The following is a 20,112-nucleotide window of genomic DNA, read 5'->3' as shown; positions in this document are numbered from 1 at the left end:
GAACCTTTCAGAGAATCCTAGGTAGTATGACCCAACATAGAGTGATGTGAGCAGAACCACAGGAAACTGTTCTTACAAGGACAATAATGTTGTAAGGACAACCTTTAAAAGACACTAGAACAAGGGCATATAGGTGATGCAGTGGATAGAGCACTGGCCCTGGAGTCAGTAGAACCCAAGTTCAAATATAGCCTCAGACACTTACTAGTTGTAAGTCACTGAAACCCCACTGCCTCCAAAAAAATACTTAACAACTCTGATGAACTTACAATGACCAACTCTGCTTCTGGGGGACCTATGATGAAGCCTGTTACCTACTTCCTGACAGAGGTGATTGACTCAGAGATATAGGTTGAAACATCATTGTGTAGATTCATTTTGTTTTATTATACTTACTTGTTACAGGTTTTTTTTTTCTTTTTAAATGGGTGAACTATTGAGGGGGAGGAGTACTGCCAAAAAAAAGGCCACTGAAACATTTTTTTTTAAATGCAGAGAAAAGAGTAGACGCAAGTTCAGAAGGAAGAGCAGATAAGCAGGATGGTCTTAAATGTAAAATGTGGAATGTTTTTAATACTTTGAGAACAAGTGGCAAGAAATGGAGATTAGGTGTCATATATAATCCTCTTTTTGTGTTCTGTTCTATGTTTCTATATATATAGAACATAGAAATGCTCTTTTAGTGTTTGAGTTTAGAATTTAAATTTTTTTAAAACATATAGATGAGCTTTAATTACAGAAAGAGAGAAAGGAATGAGTGGAATAAATATTGAGGAGGTTAATTTCACTTTGAAGGTAGAATCCTGGTAGGAGGGACCAGAGGTATAGAGGATCTGAGGCTCTCGTGTCTTTGGGATGGTGGGTAGGGAAGGGATATTTGAGAATGGTGGCTGAATCCTTCATTCTAGTACACAATGAAGAGAGTGGAGATGGGAAGGCCTTGTCTTCAATATTCCAGGCAAGAGGTGAGGAGATCTGATCTAGCTAAGGTGGTGGCCCTGGAATTCTTAGACATCCTTCTAGGACTGATGGGAAAGGCATGAAATATGACTTTGAGCAGCCCTCTGCTGCCCCTCCGTGGCTGCACTGGAAATTTGAGGTAGATTTGGCAGTAATTTAAGCAAGATTTTCTCTGTATCTGTGTGACTGTCTGTCTCTTTCTCAGTCTATGAGTCCCCTCTCCTCCCTATATTTTCCTTCCTGGCTTCTCTGGTCCATTAGGAAACATCACAGCAAACAGGTAGCTGTGTATTAAATACAAACACTTGTACTTAAAAGTCCTGCACTATACATGAAATGTATTTTCAGCGGGCAGGGTCAATTTCACTTTTAGTCTTGTGTCCCCAGCACCTGGCTCATATTAAGCATTTGGCTAATGTTTGTCAAACTGAATAAGGTTTGAGTCTTGGGTTGTCTCACTTACTAGCTGTGTGACCTTGGGCAAGCTAAGTAGCACAGCCCTAGGCTCAATTTCTTTTTTGGTTTAAAAAAAAAAAGACATTGGCTTAAATGATCTCAGAGGCCCTTCTGGTTCTAAAGGTCTAAAGAATCCCCTTTGCCAAAGAGAATTCCTGCCCTGCTTCTTTACCAGCCAAATTCTTTACTCTCAAGAGGACGGGGCCATTTTAGAAGATTTGAGAAGATATCGGGTAAATGCTGCCACCTCCTGGAAGACTATGGAAGGCCAACGTATAGCCTGGAAATTGCAATAACTTGTTAAACAGGATTTCTTTGTTTTATCTGCAATGCTGCATCCCACCTCTGTGTCCTCCTGTGTCCCCTTCCCAAGTCCTCGCCCCTTTCTGATCCTTTCTGATCTTCTCCCCTCTATGAAATAACTGGTGCAGCTAGTTGTAAACCTTTGTTTTTGTCATTTCTCTTCTCTTTTTGTCCTCTTTTCTCATATTCTCTTCTTCTGGGTGAGATTTTACCAATGGACAGGGCTCAGAGTAATTTTGACTGGTTATTTGTTATTGTTCATTCGTTTCAGTCATGTCCCTATTTAGGGTTGTATCAGCAAAGCTACTGGAGTGGTTCGCCATTTCCTTCCCCATTTTACAGATGAGGAAATTGAGGCAAAGAGGGTAAAGCAATTTGCCCAGGATCGCACCGCTAGGAGTCCGGTCTCAGATCAGATTTGAACTGAGGTCTTCTCCACTTCAGGCCCCATGTCCTATTCACTGCACTATCCGGCTGCCCATAATTTTAATTGGTCACAAATCCAAAAATCTTGATAATGACAAGGCATATTTCTGAACAGGTATTTCAAACCACGAGCTTCATTACTGTCCCTCTTGTTGAGTATTGTCTTCTGTTGTTCTCTTTAATGATCTTAAATCATTTGTTCAAATTTTGAGTTCAAATCTCACCTTAGACGGTGTGACTAGCTGTGTGACCCTGGGCACTTCTATAGTACCTACTATTTGTTGGACATTGTACTAAGTACTTTACAAATATTATTCTATTTCATTCTTACAACAATCCTGGGAGGTAGGTGTTATCTCCATTTTGTATTTGAGGAAACTGAGTCAGACAGAAGTTAGGTGACCAGTACTGAGTTTATGTAGAAAAGGCTCCTTCCCCCAGATTACCTGCCAGGGAAAATCAGAAAGAATTCTATCAGCCGGGATGATAGATCAAAGTCTGGGTATCTATTCTGTATATCCTTTCCTGGTTCTTCTGTCAGATCCGAGGATATGCTGACTCCTTTGAAGTCAAATGGGGTAAAGTGAGTTGCCCAGGGACTGAAGGCAAAAATCTTAGCTTTTTATGATGCACCAGATCAATAAGGAGCTCCTCCCTTCCACCCAATTCCATTCCATTCTGTGCTTTTTCACTCTGTTATCCTCAGTTCTACACAATCTTTCTCCAATTCCTTCTAAGCCATTCACTCTCATTCTACTTTTTTCTATGACTTTTTTTTCTCCAGACTTTTCTACTTCCCCTTGTTCACCTCGATGATTCTGCTCTGAGGACTGCTCTCCTGATTGGTGAGTCCCTGGCTAGGGTCACCACCATCTCTGGAGGGGTCCCCAGCCGGGCTGTTGACTTCATTCCCAGCTCAATTCACTTTCCATGGCACTCCACTTCCTCACCAACTGTCTTCTCTGTTTATATTTTGCCCTCCCTGATTAGACTGGATTAGACTGGAAGCTCTTTGAGAGAAGGAACCATCTTGTTTTCTTGTGTTTGTACCCCTAGTGCTTACTATAGTACCTGACAGATAGTAAGAGCTTAATAACTACTTAGTCTCTGTCAATACATCTTTCCATCCATCCCTTCATCTGCTTCTCTCTCTCTCTTTCTCTCTCTCTGCTTGTCCATCTATGCTTCCATCCATTCATTTCTACTCAACCATTATCTGTCTGCCTGTCTGTCTGTCCATCCATCCTTCCATTCATCCATCCATATTTATTTGTCTGCCTGCCTATTTGTGTATTTTGTTTATCTGTCCATCCATCCATCCATCCATCCATCCATCTCCTTGCCTGTCTTTCTGTCTATCCATCTGTCTCTGTCCATTTATCCTTCTCTATCTATCTATCTATCTATCTATCTATCTATCTATCTATCTATCTATCTATCTATCTATCTATCTCATTCCATTCTACTTCAGTCATTCTCACACCTTTTGGTCTTAAGCTCTCTTTATACATTTAAAAATTTCTGAAGACCCCTCATAAAGAGCTTTTACTTATCTACATTATGTCTATTGATATTTGCTGCATTAGAAATGAAAATATCTTAGTCTTTTAATAAAAGTAGTTTTGAGTTCATGGACCTCCTGAAAGGGTCACAGAGTCATCCAGGACCCCCAGACCACACTCTGAAAGCCACTGCTCTACTCTATTCCTTTCCACTCTGTGTTATTTGCCTGCTTGGGTCCTATGCGGTGTCTTCTATACTGTCATCTGAACCGCTTTCTTCAGAGTCTCTACTCTGGCCCCACTTGCTTGACTGATCACTGTGATGTGTTTTTATTTTTCTAAATGAGGAGGCATCTCAGGTCTTGATTCAGGCTCATAGCTAGCCAGTCAACTATAGGAGCCATAAGAGACTTTTAATCAATTTTTTAAACTGTTTTTCTTCTTCCTCAGCTGTTATATGCCTCTATTTTCTTTCTAAATCAGAAACGAAAATCTAAAGTTTTCTAACCTGACTCAATTCTCATCTCTTTTAACTTAAGGTTTAATCACATATATTTGTTAAAAAACAAACACTCCGGTAGGCATTACTTTAGCCATATGAACACAAAGATGGCATGATAGTTAACTTTCTTCTGAGATTGGTATACAATTAATTCACGTTTTCCCCCAACAGCGTCTTTTCTTTTTTCCTTTTTAAGGCATTATTTTATGTAGATTTGGATCCTTCTGGAGTCAATTGGGTAATAAAATTCTACTTTTCTCAAAACAAAAGGTCTTAGGACTATAATGGGTGTGCATAAAATTAACTGTTGTACCTCTGAAGGTCTCAGATCTTCATAAAAAACTCAACAGATACAACCAGAATAGATCTCAAATAGATGCTGTCTGGTCCATGAAAGGTGGGACATGATCAGTCTCGGTGTTTGCACAACTGCTAGCCCTGGACATGAATCCTTTGGAAATGTTTCAGGGTTTTTGTAATACAAAGACCCTAAAACATTTCCAAAGGATTCATGATGCAAAATGCCGTCCACATCCAGAGAAAGAACTATGGAGTCAGAATGCAGAATGAAGCAAACTATTTTCTCTTTTGTTATGTTTGCTTTGGTTTGGTTTTCTCATGGTTTCTCCTATTCATTATGGGAGCGTAGGGTGTGTTCAGGGAGGACCAGTGCCAGTACCTTTGGTGTGATAGCTGCCAAGCCTTTTTCGGGGCTCTTTCCACCTTTGGTGTCCACCTGTTCCACCTAACTCTCACCTGTGGCTCCAAGAAGCTGCAGCATGTACAGCAGCCACACCCCAGTAAACTGTTTCAGCAGACAGGCCAAACCAGGTTGAGGGTAACCAAGGATTCTCAAACCCCAAGCATGTGAAGACTTCATCTGGTGGAATGGGAGGATAAGAACAATTTATTCCAATGGCTACGAAGGCAGATGAAGCAAGCGATGTGGAGCGTTTAGAGCTTGGTTAGACACTGAAGATGCCAAGGTCATCCACTGCATCCTGAGCCATCACCAGTCATCTTGACTCTGTCCTGCCACTGGACTATGATGACTCTGGAGGAGTGAGTGGGGCTGAAGACTTCGTGCAACTCTGTCTCACTTAAATTCAATTTACACATGAATCAAAAAAAAAAAAGCCCTGGACAAAGTCTCCACTTTTCATTCATCTAAAAGGCATAGAAGGAGATGCCAGGGGTGTGGAGGGCGATGCTGCCCAACTCAGGCAGTCATGTCCTCACTCCAGACTCCCCTGGAGTCTAAGAACATTCAGGACTCATTATGGGAGAGAGAAAACCAACCCCTACAATCACCTTCTAGCCAGGGAGGGCTAGCAAAAAAACTCAATTGACTGATAGCTAGCAAACAGAAGCAGTAGAAATGTCAACATCCGTATCCAGCAACTAGAACTAGGAAGCTACCAAAGAGCTAGCAGATGGCCCTAATTGGCTGTAGCCATGATACCTACCAGATCTCTGGTTTAACCAGGAAGGTCCCTGACTTTCAGTCATTAAAATCAGAGCATGCTTACACCAAATAGACAAATAGAAAGTTCCAAGACCCTTTCATATCTGGAATGTCCAAACTTTCACACCATATAAGAGACAGAAGCTCATGGCTGCACACATGCATGCATACAAATAGGTTTAAAGACCCCCTTCAAGCCAGACCCACTTTGCCCACTTCTTTCTTAGTCTTTGAATAGGGGGTTTTGCTAAAACTGGGTGCCAAATTCTTTAAGGGGACTCCTTGCATCTACAATTCTAGAAGATTCTCTGGAGCAGTCAATATCCCAGAAACTAGACTTAGCTCAGGTAATAAACTATCAGACTGGCAGTCACATACACACAAGGTGCTGATTGATGGCAGAGGCTAATTTAACTCAGCCAACCCCAATCTGGGAAAAAAGCAGCTAAATCAGGAAGGATCAGATTTCCAACTAGGACAACTGTCAAAACCAAAGCCAACTGATCCTGAATGCCTTAACCAAGACAAGCAACATTAATACCTACCTAACTTCTAGAAGAATGCATTCACCATTCGCTCTGTACTTGCCTTATGTCCTACCCTCAGGTAGGTCTCCCATGGGCTAATTTGCCCCTTCTTAATTCTGAACCATGAACTTGGAGGCTTAGACAGAATCACTGCTAGGGCCATCTCACTTATTAGCTATATCTAGTAATACAAAACATAGGTAACGATGGAAACAAAATGTAGAAGTCTGTGATGGGGTCCATAGATCCCTTTCTCTCCTCCTCCATCATCCTTACATCTGATCTGAGGAGGAGGTTGTTGAGGAAAAGGATTGAATTTTGATTTCAGAGTGAAAATTCCCCCAGTATTGTGTTCTGGAAGAATAGGGAAGGGTTGGGAGGGTGGGGTGGAGGAGGGAATAGAGCTTTTGACTGGACTTCCCTTTCACCAGCTGTCATACAGCCCTAACTGCTGGCCTGGCCTGATCCCAGCTCTGGCTCAGACCTCTAATACTGCTGAGTACCTCTTTTTTCCTCTTCCTCTCCAATTTGTGCACTCGACTGATGAATCAGAGACTCATCATGGGAAAGGGTTAGCAGACTCTGTCCGGAGTGCTGAGTAGCACATACAACATTGCAAACTACTTCTGTCTCTCTGTATTGGACTGCTGGGGAAAGTTGTGGAGGCTCTCCTACAAAGGCAATGACTCTCTCTCTCTGACCTCTTTCCCTATTATTTTTCTCCTCTCTGAATAGGAGACCCTGCTCCCTCCTTCCACCTTTCAGATTATGGCTGAACAATAACCAAGTTTTCAATGTACAAATTAGCCATTCCGAAAAAAAAAATCTTGGTCTTTATCCAGGATCAACCAGAACTGAAGGGGGTTTTGTTTCAGCGCAAAAAAGCAAGTTGATAATTTTCAAACCCAGACCTGATGGAATAAATTTAATGTTGTTACCACAGTGTTACCTACTTCCCAGAGAAATGTCTCTCAATAAATGTTCCTAATGCAGGAAACATACTCAATACCTCATAATGAACCTCAGTGTCCCTGTGCATCCATCTGTGGATGGAGAGTGATAGGGGTAAAGGGGTGGAGATGTACTTTCTATAAGAGCCAGTTGCAAATCAATATATGTATAAATGTTCATTGATTCTTTTTGTTACTATGGTGGTGTAGAACAGTGGTGTGAAATTCAAATAGAAATGTAGCCACTAAACCAGGAATAGGAAACCCTATGGATCACATATTGACTTAATTTTAAAAAGTAATATTATCTATGTGTTATTATATCTTTATTAAATTATTAAATTCAGCAATTAAGTATGAAACAATGGTGTGCAACAACTAATTATTAAATAATTAAGTTTAATGAATAATTAAGCCCACAAATTATTAAATATTAAGTTTAATAATTAATTATTAAATGATTGGTTTTAATAATTTATTATTTTATAAGTTTCTTAATTATTCAGTAATTGAATCACATAAATGACTATTAAATAATTAGATTTAATCATTAAAATTTCATTGTATTTTATTAAATATTTCCCAGTTACATTTTAATCTAGTTCACATTCATTCTAAAATGTTGTGAGCTGCATCGGGTGTTTGACACCTGTAGTGTAGAGTCTATGCAAAGAAAATAGTGGTGAGCTTTGGTTTGTGAATTAATTCAGAGGACCTTAAGAGTCACTGCAAAAAGAGCTATAAATATTTTTGTACATCCTCAGAGTTCATTCTTCTTAGAACTAATCCCTTTCTTGATGTATTCACCCTCTATTTCTCCCTTCCCTCTTTTTCCCTTTCCCCATTTCCCTGTTGAGTAAAATGTATTTCTATACCCAATTCTGTGTGTGTGTGTGTGTGTGTGTGTGTGTGTGTGTGTGTTTATCTTCTTTGATGAGTTCAGATGAGGAGGAAGTTCAAGTGTCAGTTGCTGCCCCCACTCCTTGTTTGTATAGATGTCTACTTGTGTACTCCAATTATATTCCCTAACTTTCCTTTCTTGTCCCATTCCATCCCTTTCTCTAGTATATTCCTCTTCCCCTCTCTTTGATTCTTTCCTTAAGATTATCAAGACATTACAGATTTACTCTAAGGCCTGGTCTTATTAGATTCCCTTTTGGACCCCTGATAATGATAGGATTCAGAAGGTACATGCACCATCTCCTCATGTTTGCATGCTTGCAGTTTATTCACAGTCCTTTGTGATTGTTCATTTGTGTCTACCTTTTTATCCTTTCCTTATTTCCTGTGTTTGACCTTGAAAGTTTCTACACGACTCTGGTCTTTTCATCAAGAATGCTTGGAAATCCTCTATTTCATTAAAGAGTCATTTTTTTACCTGTAGAATTATACTCAGTTTTCCCAGGTGTACCATTCTTGACTGTAAGCCTATATCTATCTTTTCCTTTCTGGAATATCATATTACAAGTTGTAGGCTGGCTGCTAAATCATGGGTAATTCTGACTTTGGCTCCATGGGACTTGAATTCTTTCTTCTGGCTCTTTGTAATATTTTTTCTTTGACTTGAAAGCTCTAGTTTTTGGTTAGGATGCTTATGATGATATGGTTTTGGTCATGTTTCTGAGAATTTTCTATTTTTTTCAGGAGGTGATTAGTGAATTCTAATTTTACTTTGCCCTTTGGTTCTAAGAGATCAGGGTAGTTTTTTTATTCAAAATTTCCTTAAAATGACGCCCAGGCTTTTACAAGTCTTAATTTCCTCCTTCAATCTGTTTTCTAGATCAGTTGTTTTTGCTATGAGATACCTTACATTTTATTCTATTTTTTTCAGCCTTTTAATTTTGCTTTGACATTTCTTCTTGTCCCATGGAGTCATTGGCTTCTGTTTGGTCCATTCTAATTTAAAGGAAGTTTATTGTTTAGACAAGCTTGTGTATGTCTTTTTCCAAGCTGTTAATGCTCTTTCCAATTCTTTCTTCTATAACTCATTTGTTTTCCATTTTTTCTACTAGTACTCTCATTGCACTTATAAAAACATTTTCAAATTCTTTTTATAATACTTGCTTCATCTCTTCCAGGAATTCTAGTTGAATTAGTGCCCAAACTGTGTTTTTCTCTTAGACTTTACTTTGAGGTGTTTTGGAGTCATTCTCTTCTTCTGGATTTGGATCTTGAGCATGCCTATTATCATGATAGCGCATATGAAATATGGTGGGAGTTTTACTTCCCTTCTTCAAGTCCATTTCCTAACTTTGGACTTGATGTTAGGGCTGAGCTGTATACATCAGTGGAGTGAAGATCTGGGATGGTCCTGTTACAGCGTTTTTGTGGTATTGAATATTGTGTTGTACCAGGATTTCTGGGTGGGGCTAGAGACCTTGGAGCTTTCAGGGATCCCAAAGTGGTTTGATCCAAGGCAAAGTCTGATGGCTGACCCCCTGATCTCACCTTTGCAAGTACCTAACCTAGATTTGGGTCAGAGAAAGAGAAAATGCTGCTGGACTCAACCAGTTTCAGCCATCTGGGAATCTCTGTTGATTCAGAGTGATAGACCTACATGCTACCATTTGGTCTAGCATTCTTATCCTGGTTATTCCTCTGCAGGCTTCAGACTGGGCTGGAAGCTAGACCTGCTTCCTGGGTCTGAGATACGCTATAGCTACTGCTCACTTCTGAACTTGTCTACTACAAAAAGTCACCTCCTGGTGAAGAGCTCCTTCTCAATCCACCCTAGGTCTGTGACTCAGTACTGGATAGTGGAAGATGAAGTAGCCAGTTGGCAGTTGGTCCTTCACTTTGTATGTGTGCCTCAGTATGGGGCCTCCTCTTGCCCTGGTGCATAGCCTCTCCCTAGGTGTTAGAGTGTTCCATGCAGCATGCTTAGTACGAGGCCTGGTCCCAAGTATCCATAGACCTCTCTGTCTGTCGGTCTCTGCTCACCTGGGCTGGACAAATGACTCATCTTGACTTTTTTCCTTGGATTTTCCCATCAGGATTCAGTCTGGTGAGTTCTCTTGACCTGTTTGTAGGAGTTTTGAGGTAGGAGAGCTCACCATACTCTTCTTCCTGCTACTCTGTTATCTCAACTCCATCTCTTAGGTGTTATTATCCTTATTTTAGAACTGAGGAAAGTGAGGCAAAAAAAAATTAAATTATTTGTCCAGAGTCATATAGTCAGTAAGAATAATCTGAGACAGGAATCAAATTCAAGTCTTCTTGGCTTTGTGTGCTGTGCCACTTAATTTCCATGAAAAGATTTAATAAATAAACATTTGAGGCCCTTCTGCTAAAAATAAAAAGCCAGATATGAGCAGAGTATTTGATGTGCAAACACACCAAACAACAGAAAAAAAAGAAAGGTGAGTAATTATAACTACCTAGGAAATAATAAGTAATGACATAAATTGCCCCATCTCTAGAGAGTCTTCTAAAAAGAGAGAAAATAGAAGATAGTGCAACGTGTTAACAACAACAACAAAAGGTGCATCAAGAGATTTTTAAAAATTATACAAGGATTTGCATAAACAAAACCAATGTAACCAAAATTAGAAAGAAAGTAGAAAGGGGGAAAATTTTTTATAGCAAATATTTCTGATAAAGGCCTCATTTCTCAAATATACAGAGAAATGAGTAAAATGTATAAGAATACAAGTCATTCCCCAGTTGATAAACAGTCAAAGGATATGAGCAGGTACTTTTCAGACAAAGGAATCAAAGCTATAGTAATGTAAAAAAGGTTCTATATCATTAGTGATTAGAGAAATGCAAATTAAAACAACTCTGAACTACCACCCTATACCTATAAGATTGGCTTATATGACAGAAAAGGAAAATGATAAATGTTGCAGGGAATGTGGGAAAATTGGGACACTAATGCACTATTGGTAGAGCTGTGAACTGATCCAACCGTTCTGGAGAGCAATTTGGAATTATGCCCAAAGGGCTATAAGACTGCACACACCCTTTGATCCAGCAATGATACTACGGGGTCTGTATCCCAAAGAGATTTTTTTAAAAAAGGAAAGGAGCCTATTTGTACAAGGGTATTTATAAGCAGCTCTTTTTGTGGTGGCTATGAGTTGGAAATTGAAAGGGTGTTCATCAATTGGGGAATGGCTGAAAACGCTGTGGTATATAATTGTAATGGAATACTATTGTGCAATAAGAATGGTTAGCAGGGTGATTTCAGAAAAACCTGGAAAGACTTACATGAACTGCAGAGTGAACCTGGAGAACACTGTATACAGTAACAGCAACATTGTACGGTGAACAACTGTGAATTACTTAGCTCTTTTCAGCGATACAACAATCCAAGATAATTCCAAAGGACCCAGAGAAAGAACTGATAGCGTCTGAATACAGACTGAAGCATCCTGATTTTCTCTGTTGCATATTGCTCTTAGAATTATCGATTCATAAGAGAAGTAATGTGCCTAAAAGTAGTGTTACATGGCAGACACTACACCGAATTCCAAAGCTTCAAGTCAAGTTCTTCCTCCTGCCTTTCGTATAAGTATTCTTGTTCCCACTTACCACGTGATCTCTTCTCTGGTTCCATGTTTTCCCAAACATTTAGGTGCCAGTTTTTCCCAGGAGCTAGTCTCTCTCTCTCTCTCTCTTTCTCTCTCTCTCTCTCCTTCCTCTCTCTCTTTCCTTTTTTTCTTTCTTTCTTTCTTTCTTTCCCTTCCTTCCTCCCTCCCTCCCTCCCTCCCTCCCTCCCTCCCTCCCTTCCTTCCTTCCTTCCTTCCTTCCTTTCTTTCTTTCTTTCTTTCTTTCTTTCTTTCTTTCTTTCTTTCTTTCTTTCTTTCTTTCTTTCTTTCTTCCTTTCTTTCTCTCTTTCTTCTTCTCTCTCTCTTTCTTTCTTTCCTTCCTTCCTTTCTCTTCTTTCCCTCTCCCTCTCTTTCTTTGTTTGTTTCTCTTTTTCTCTCTTGCTTGCTTTCTTCCACAAAATTACTAATATGGAAGTGTTTTACATGATTGCACATGTAGAACATATATCAAATTGCTTACCTTCTCAGGAATGGAGGAAGGAGGGAGAGAGGGAATTTGGAACTCAAAATTTAAAGAAAAATGTTTATATGTGCAATTGGGGGAGAAATGGAATATTATTTTCAAAAATTACCCAAGGGAATAAAGATGAATGCAGAATTTAAAGAAATAACAGTTGTGAAAGTGGAGAACTTTAGTACCATGGACTAAACTCAATAATCAACCTACAGGCAAATCAATGTATTTTATAGGTCAAAATTGTAGAATTGGTGGGTACATAAATGGAGAGAAGGGTGAAGGACAGCAGAGAATGTGTGATATATCCTTTTAAAACCTATGGTTAGATATCAAATGGAAGATAATTTCAATAGTCTTTCAGTAAAAAGAGGGATTGCAGGAGAATGGGAGTACTAATGGAAGTAAGAGACTGAAAATGGAATGAAAAGGGAGATCTAAACCCAATGGGGGAAGGGGGTTCCCCTGAAGAGCACTTCCATGACAGAAGAGGTAGACTACTTCAGTGTGAGATGGGGACTTTACAACAGATTTAATCTGAGAGATATCAGTATACCAGGAGATCACCTCCTCTGGGATAGTATGGTGATTCCATGGACAACATTCATCTTGCTTCAGGAAAAAGGGAAGTGTAGCTCCCTACGGCAACTGGAAGACATGGTTCCAGAGAAGAGATGACATTTTTAACAGGAATGAAAATAATTGTAGGGAAGGCAGGGGGAAGAATTTGACTTCAAGCTTTGAGATTCAGGGCAGTTTCTGCCATAGGACACTGCTACTGTCCACATTACTTCTCTTAGGAATTAATAATTATAAAAGCTAGTTCAGAATAGACAAGGAAGAGAATTGATGAAGAAAGTAAGTAAGGAAATCCTTTTTTTAGAAAGGTGCATTAAAAAAACTAAAGGAAGGAGGGGGATTTTTAAATTAACCATTTGCTGAGATGGGAAAAAATGGGGGAACAAAAGAGAGGATGATAGCCAAATGAAAGAAAGAGAAATCAGTAATTGAGATAAAATCCCAAATTAGAGAAAAGGTTGACAAATAGAAGGGGAAAGGGGAAACTGAGGTGAGGAACAGAGCATATGGAAATAGGATTGATTCATATTCAGAGGAAGATAGTAAGATCAGAAAAACTATTCCTACACCAAAGAGTAACATCAAATGGTCATAAGGTTAAAAAGTTATTGGAAGAACTTAAAAAGAAATTCAAAAAATCAAATAAGAGAGATTGAGGAAAATTTAGGAAAAAAATAAAAGCATTCCAAAGAAATTATGAAAAGAAAGTTAACTAATTGGAAAAAGAGGTCCAAAGTCTTAAGGAAAAAATAACTCTTTGAAAACTAGAATTGGGCAAGAAAAATCAAATGATGTAATAAGGCAAATAATAAAAAATAGAAAAGAATCTGAAACATCTTATTAAAAAAACAACTGATCTGGATAACAGAACAAGGAGAGAAAATACAAGAATTATTCGACTACATGAGAGTTATGATAAAAAAAGAATCTGGATACAATATTACAAGAAATTATTAAGGAAAATTGCCCTGAAGTTTTAGAACAAGAGGGTCAAGTAGAAATAGAAAAAAATCTACCATTCACCACCTGAAAGAGATCCTAGGAGGAAAACTTATAGAAATATCATAGTCAAGTTTCAAAACTCCCAGGTTAAGGAGAAAATATTTCAAGCAACAAGGAAAAGAAAACATTTAAATACTGCAGAAATACAGTCAGGATTTCGCGAGCAGCTCCTACTCTAAAAGACCATAGGTCTTGGAACATTATATTTCAAAGAGCAAAAGAGCTGGGATTGTGTCCAAGAATAATTTATCCAGCAAAGTTGAACATAATCCTGAATGGAAAAAAAATGGACTTTTGACAAGCTGAAAGACTTTCAAGTATTTGTAACAAAAAGACCTGAACTCAATGGAAAGTTTTATATAAAAGATCCAGAAGAAATATAAGAAAACATTAAAGACTAACCGTAAGGCACTTCTTAAGGTCAAACTGTTTATTTATTATGTATACGAAAATGTTCTCTGTATTCTTAAAATTGCCATCAATCCTAAGGTAGATTGAAAGAAAAGTTAGAGCTGAGTTGTATATGAGGAAGTGCTTCTAAAAAAATCAAAATTATGTAGGAAAAGATAAAAGGCAGCAATTATATTATAAATGTGAGATGTGAAAGGAAGGGCAAATAGAGATAGCAAGTGTGGGTGAAGGGCTGGTAATGTTGGAACCTTACTCTCATCTGTGTTGAAGAGGAAACAACATGTACATCTGGAAAGGCGTAGAAGTCTTCTGAATATGTAGAGAGATGAGAAAACTGGGGCACAGGGTGGGGGAGAAACTTTTACAGGGGGTGTATGGATTGGGATTTAGGAGGGAGAGAAGAGGGAGCCTTTTGGAGGGGTGAGTGGATTGAGGTTGGGAGGGTAGGGGAAGGGGATGGGAGGGACTTTTGGAGGGATGGGTGAAGTGGGGGGAGTGAGAGGGTGCAGGGAGAAGATAAGGTAAGAGGGATAGGGTAAAAAGGGAGGCTGAGAAAAAAAATAGTGAATAAAAATAAGATGGAAGCGATGTGGATACAGTATGCAGTACCCTAGGGATTAAGTAGAATATTAATGGTTGCTTTTCCAGTACTTTGTGAGGCCCCTCCTGAGGGGCACTCATCCTGTAATTTGAGAGCATCCTAAAGTCCTTTCCTCCTTATCTTGAAACACAATAAAATTCCTCTTTATCCTGTCCTCCTTATCCTGGACCATAAAATTTCTTCTTTCTTCCTCATCCTGTACCAGAATTAATGGATATAATCTTTTCTTTTACAGTGCTAAGAGTATTGGGCCTTAGAAATTAAAATATTACCACTGGTGATTATGAATCCAGATCTGATTTGCTCATCCAACTCAATTAAGGTTGGGAATGATTGGTAATTAATTGGTTTTGTTTCAAGTTTTAAATATATGATGATTGCTTGTGGTATGGTTATGTTTCTACATTTTCTTCTATTGTGTAATTTGATTAACAATTGTATCACCTGTGTTGTTAGAAAAGCAACCCTTAATATTCTCCTTAACCTTTAGAGTGGCATATATTTGTATCCATATCAGAGGGAAATTCAATGTCTGAACAAGTTGTCATGTATCGGTGTGATAGAATACTATTGTACTGTAAGGAATTTATAGCTCACTGATCTTAGAAAGGCATGGAAAAACTTGCACAAAAGGATGAAGAGGAAATTGAACAGAAGCAAGAGGACATTGTACACAGTAATAGCAATACTATTTTAAGAATGACTGAGCAGCTAAATTATTTTGACTATTATAAATATACAAGTTAAAATAAAGGACATATAAAGAGGGATGCTATATGTATCCAGAGAAAGAACTGATAAATAGAAATATGGATAGAATAATTTTATTTTTATGTGTACACACACACATATGATGTAGATGCAGCATATGGTACCCTAGGGATTAAGGAGAATATTAAGGATTGCTTTTCCAACAACACAGGTGATACAATTGTTAACCAAATTACACAACTTAAGAAAATTTATACATATAACCATATCACAAGCAATTATCATATATTTAAAACTTGAAACAGAACCAAAAATATTGATAACCAGTCAGATGATCTTAATTTAGTTGAATGAGCAAATCAAATCTGGATTCATAATCACTAATGGTAATATTTTAATTTCTAAGGCCCAATACTCTTAGTACTTTAAAAGAAAAGATTATTATTCATAAATTCTGGTATAGGATAAGGAGGAATTTTATGGTGATTCAAGATATGAAGGAAAGGGCTTTAGATTGCTCTCAAATTACAGGGTGAGCCCTCAGAAAGGTCCTCACAAAGTATATCTGTCTATCTATCTATCCATCTATCTATCTATCTATCTATCTATCTATCTATCTATCTATCTATCTATCTATGTATCTATCTATCTATCATCTATCTATCTGTCTGTCTGTCTGTCTATCTATCTATCTATAGATATAGAGATATGGATATGGATATAGATATATATAGATAGATGTACACACATATGTATGTATATGTGTATGAATGTACATATATGTGTGTGTGTGTATATATGCATGTATGTATTTGTGTCTAATGGAAGCTATTGGAAGGGGAAGAAAAAAAGGAAAAAAAGAAATTCCCATGATAACTGTTGTATATTTGGAGGAATAGCAAATTGTACAAGGCAGATTTGCAGTTTCATGTGGAATCATCTTTTTTTATTATACTGTGTTATGGAAATGCTTTTTTTGTTTCTAGAATTGAAAATAAAATAATTTTTTTAAAAAAGAAAAAACAAAATAATTTAAGCAAAACTAATCATAGGGAAAATAGAAACAAAAAATCCTTTCAAAAAGCAATACTAGAAACACAAATGGAGGAAAACATAAACTTAATTCTCATGACTTCATTCTCATATGAAAGGATTAAACAATCCGATAAAATGAGAGTATCAAGAATGAATAAGAAAACAAAATTCCACAATTTGTTGTTTAAAAGAAATACATGTATAAAGCAAAGATAAAGGGGCTGGAAAAAAACTGACTGCATCTGATGAAGCCAAAAAAAAGTAAGACTTAAAGTCATGCCATTAGGTAAAATAAAAAATTAAAATGTACAATATCAAGATATACAAATAAATTACATTATGCTTCAAGGAAATACAAACAATGAAATTCAACATTAATGGCAAGCTTATATGCTCCAAATATCATAACATCTAAATCTATAAAGGGAAAACTTAGTAGATTGCAAAAAAATATAACAAAAGAAAATAGAAGAAGAGTTGGAAAATGTAGAGCTAAAAAATTAATGGTGCATTCCGAATGAATCTATTAAAAAAATTCCTATTTTCTTAGCACCACATGGTACTTTTAGACAAATAGACCGTATATTTGACTACAGAAAAATTGCCAATAAATGTTTTTAAAAAGACAAAAATGCTAAACGAATCCTTTATAGATCATAATAAATTCAAAACAGTAATCAATTCAAAGGCTATAAACAAAACACACAGATCTAAATGCAGAGTCTACTAGAATCCTAATGATCTAGTTGGTCAAAGAACAAATTACAAAAACAGTTACTATGAGAAAGACAATGAGGAAAGAAACCAACATGTCTGGGATACAGCTAAAGCAGTCTTTGGAGGAAAAATGACATTCCTGAAAAGATACAACAATGAAGTAGAAAAAGAGAAGATTAATGAGCTGAAATAAGGTAGCTAGATGGATAGTGGATAGAGCATGGGACTTGGAGTCAGGAAGACATGAATTTGATTCTTGCCTCACACACTTACTAGCTGTGCAACTGAACAGGTCTCAGTTTTCCTGCTTGTAAAATGGAGTTGACAATGTCACTTCCCTGGGTTGTTGTGAATATGAAATGAGATAAAAGATGTAAAGATACACAGATTTAAAGTACTTTGCAAACCTGCCACTGCTATAGAAATGCTGGTTATTTTTATTCTTAATAAGAAATTTAGAAAGTTAACAAATAAACCCAAAATAAGTACAGGATAAAAAAATTACAAGAAATCTTGAAAATTCAAGGAAAAATAGATAGATTGAGAAGTTAAATGGCTCTAGAATTGATAACATTAAAATTTGATTCTTTGAAAAGACAAATAAAATTCATAAAATTTTAGCCAACTTAATTAAAGTGTAAAAAATTAGATTAAAATTTAAAAATGACCAAGATAAGAGTCTAGCATTTAGAAGCCACTACTAGGGATTTACAAGGGCTGGGCACCTACCTGTCTCTGTCATTTATCAAACCATTTTGTCCTGTACTAGGTTCAATGTTATGGAAAGCCCGACATCATCTTAGGAGACTGAGCTTCCCATTCCCGTAGTTGTGGGCTCATCACCCCTACTCTAGCTGTTTAAGGCACACATTTATCTTTAGTTCTTGTCTAGACTTTCTCCCACCAAAGGGAAAAGCCAAAGAGATACCCAATGTGCAGTGTGATTTAGGTGTGGTAAAGGTTACTTACTCACACACAGAAAACAGTTATAACTATAAGGAAGTCACAGTGGGAATTACAGTATAATTAGAACTGAAACTCAGCAGCTTAAATGAATTGCTGTGGAGATGTAAACTGGTCCAGCCATTCTGGAAAGCAATTTGGAACTATGCCTCAAAGGCAACTATTCTGTGTATACCCTTTGATCCAATAATATCATCACTAGGCATACAAGAGGAAATGAGCATGTATGAAGTGCCTACTATGAATAGGCACTAGGCTAAGTACTTTACAAAGTTTATCTCATTTGATCCTTACAACAACCCTCAGAGGTAGAAGCTCTTATTAACCTCATTTTACAGTTGAGGAAACTGAGGCAGACTGAGAGGTAAGGTGATTTGCCCAGGTCATATAACTGGTAAGTGTCTGAGGCTGAATTTGAACTCTAGTCTTTCCAGCTCTAAGTCCAGTGTCTATCCAATGTGTCACCTGTTACCTAAAAAGACCAAAGAAAGAGACAAAACACCCATATGTACAAAACTATTTAAAGAAATTGTTTTTGTAAGAGTTAAAAACTGGCAACTAAGTGTGGAGGATGGGGTGTGGTTCTACCTATTGGGAAATGGTTAAATAAACTGTGGTATGTGAACAGGATGGAATATTATTAGTCATAAGAAATGACAAAAAGGAGAGTTTCACAGGAAATTGAGAATATCTGATGCAAAGTGAAAGGAGTAGAACTAGGGGGGTTGTTGTGGTTTGTCTTGGCTCTCAAAGAGGACCATGACATCAGGGAGGTGATATAATGACTTGCAAGTGAATTGAATTTAAGTGAGGGAGAACTGTGCAAAGTTACCAGCCTCACTTTCTCCTCTGGAGCTATCTGGGTCCAGTGGCCAGATATAGATCAAGAGGACTGGAAGTAGCCAGAATTAAGGGGAAGAATTTGACAAGGACCTAGCAGAGACTTTTGAACCTGAATGCCAGGATAAATCCAGATTACTAAAAATGAAGAGTACTACTTATCTCCTGGTAGGGAAGCGATGGACTTAAAATCCTGGAGACATGAGCAATTAGGAGTTTATTTTACTGGATGATATGTATTTATTGCGAAGATTTTTAAAAAATTGTTCTACTGGGGAGTGATGGGAGGGAAAGATAATAAACAAAAAATTAAATTTGTTCCACATCAAAATGTTTATATAGAGTATGCACTTGTGATCCACTCTGCTCTGCATATATATGAAAACATATATATATATGTTTATATATATAAATATATATATACATTTTATACATGTATATGTATTTTATATATATACATAGATATGTTTTATATATATGTAAAAACAAATATGTTTATTTTAAAAACATTTTTAAAGCCCCATTAAAAAAAAAGTTCAGCAGTTTAATCCATACCTACTTTTGCTATAAAAGTCATCTTATCAAAACATAAAACAGCAGTTCTACTAATTAGTCATTTAACATTTCATCTCTCTAGAAGCATATTTAAAACCTCCTTTGAAAAAAATCTGGAAATATTAATAAATACTATACTTTCTGGCTTAAAACCTTTCTAGACATTTCTCTTTCAGAAAGTGGGTAGAAGAAAAGATGAAACCTTTCTTGGGAAATGTATTAAGGGTGATAACAAGTTGTCGTTGTTCAAATATGTCTGACTCTTTATGACCCCATTTGAATTTTTCTTGGTAGAGATACTGGAACAGTTTGCCATTTCCTTCTCCACCTCATTTTACATGTGAGGAAACTGAGGCAAACAGGGTAAAGTGACTTGGCTCTAGTCACACAGCTAGTAAGTGTCTGAGGCTAGATTTGAACTCAGGAAGATAATTTTTCCATACTCTATCCACTACATCATCCAGCTACCCCATAATAACAAGATATCTAGGCAAATAAGATCCTAACCTTCTGGATTCCAGAAGTGATTGGGATATTAACTTATCTAAAAGCAGGCTCCCACTTTATCCCAGAAGGGACTGGCCTATGAAATACCCACTGGAA

The sequence above is a fragment of the Notamacropus eugenii genome, chromosome 5, assembly GCF_028372415.1.
Source record: "Notamacropus eugenii isolate mMacEug1 chromosome 5, mMacEug1.pri_v2, whole genome shotgun sequence".
NCBI classification, from domain to species: Eukaryota; Metazoa; Chordata; class Mammalia; order Diprotodontia; family Macropodidae; genus Notamacropus; species Notamacropus eugenii.
Note: the sequence above shows the minus strand (reverse complement) of the source record.